The sequence below is a fragment of the Apis dorsata genome, unplaced genomic scaffold (genome assembly GCF_000469605.1).
Source record: "Apis dorsata unplaced genomic scaffold, Apis dorsata 1.3 scaffold_722, whole genome shotgun sequence".
Classification (NCBI taxonomy): domain Eukaryota; kingdom Metazoa; phylum Arthropoda; class Insecta; order Hymenoptera; family Apidae; genus Apis; species Apis dorsata.
In genome coordinates this window covers 113,810-115,792 of record NW_006263889.1, presented here as the reverse complement: position 1 = coordinate 115,792, position 1,983 = coordinate 113,810, and the positions used below count along the sequence as shown (strand labels likewise).

Genomic DNA, 1,983 nt, shown 5'->3' with positions numbered 1-1,983 from the left:
GGCCGCTCCGGGAGCCACGTCTGAGCTCGGCCAATCGTGGCCCGAGTTGATAACGGCGGCGGTTCTTCTCTTCGTTCCGCCTCCTCAAGACGGAACGGTTTTGGCACGCTATATCAAGCCCTGCGTATATATCGGATAACCTATATCGTCCACTTCGTACGTTTCCCTCCGTATGGATCGACCATCTTCTTTTCTACGCTCGAGAAATTTCCTCCCGTCTGGATCGAGTCAACCTTCGGGGTCGTTTGCTACAGCTCTTCCGTTATGTACATATATATATATATACATTTCGAACTTCTTTTTGCTGCTTCTCTCTTCTTCAACGCGGTCGAATTGTTTCTCGTTCCACGATATAGTTTCCACGATTTATAACGACACTCGTTGGAGGAGATTCGTTCGTGTTCGTCATAGTGTTAAAAAAATGTCACGGCACTGAGTGGGACTGCAATGCTAATTGATTTCTGTTACGTTGAAAGGAACATGAACGGCAAATAGGAAAAAGAGGGAAGAACGAATGTCGATAGATTGGTATCGATAGCGCAGGTGTTATCTCGCGTCGTAAATACATGCTCTGTATCAACCCGATATCTCGTACTGAACCTAGTTATTAATATTTAGGTATGCTTAAACGTGTCGTAACAACGTGCAATTTATTCTCATTCATTATTCCAGCTTATTATCGATCGATTGTTAAAAAAAAAAAAAAAAAAAAAAGGAAAAGAAAAATGTCAACCGTAATTATTTAATACTTCGTTCGTTACTGATAACGTAATGACGATATCCTCCGACATCGAAACGTCGAGGAATCGTTCGAGAAAGGGAGATTTTTTTAAATTACTCGCCATCGTATGTATCGCGTAATAATAAACCAGCATTTCAACGACTATGATGCGGGATCAATTATCGCAGCGATAATTTTTCGTAATTGATTAATTAAATGGAACGATTAATTATAATTACACGTCTACACGGAGCGTGTAATAGCGCGATTGAACAACGATTTCGAATTCGATTAATAGAAACACAGAAAATCGGGACGATTGAGAAAATATCGGTTTCGCCGTCGATTTATCGCCGAGTCGGATCGCAGGTGGTGCCGTTTCCTTGCATCTTGGTTCGCGTGCAAGTTCCTCCTTGTTCAAGTTTTAGTTCCCTCTGCCCTCTTTTCCGAAAGGAGGTGAGCGCGCGACTCGGTGCCCCCGTAAGTGGCGTAATGGGGCTGCCCCTTCGGTTGACAAGATAAAGAGCGACGATAAGACCCCGTCGTTTCCCCGTTTCGAGGGAGCTCGGGAATGGGGAGGGTGCGTGACCGTGGTGTGCCGCGTGACGCGTGTAATAACCGTAGCGCGGCTTCTTGCACGCACCCCATCCCAGAAAACTGAGCGTACACTTCATTTCTGTACTGCTACGGCTGTACTTGCGCGCATCTCGATTACACGACAGGTGCCCACCGCCATTGGGATTTCTCAAAGGACGCGATTCACCTTTATTTCGCCCTTCTTCATCGGTTATCCCCCCACTGATAACCCGCGTTTTCCGGTCTGATTATCAAACCAACTCGCTCTCTCGTTCATGGGAATGTTTAAAAATTTTCACGATCTAATCTATTATCGTGAGACGAGCGGTTTCGATTAACATTTTCCCTAGGACATTACGGGTCATCATGGGATTATTATTCGTCGAAGAGGAGAGCAGTTTGTTAATTCCGGCGAGGAGAGGAAATACGGTTCGCGCAAGAAGCACAATGACGCGTTTCGTAAAGGGGGAGGGAGGGAGTGATCGGAACAGGTTGAAACAAGCACGGATCATTTACGCCCAAACTCTCGAATCCATCGAAACGTAAATCGAATGGATATTTTACGGCCATCGCGGGCAGATTACAGGCACAATTAGCATGAGACTACATAATTAATAACTCGATTAATGCGTTGAGGCGGAATGGCCGTCTATTGGCGCTCGTCAACTCGCCCCGGTCGCCTCTGT

At 45.7% G+C, this 1,983-nt stretch overlaps 1 long non-coding RNA gene across 1 annotated transcript in view; it reads left to right on the top strand.

The window, feature by feature from the left end:
* Window positions 1-1,983, top strand: part of LOC116186456 — a 13,739-nt gene that overhangs the window by 1,877 nt on the left and 9,879 nt on the right. The gene's annotated exons all lie outside the window — the stretch shown is intronic.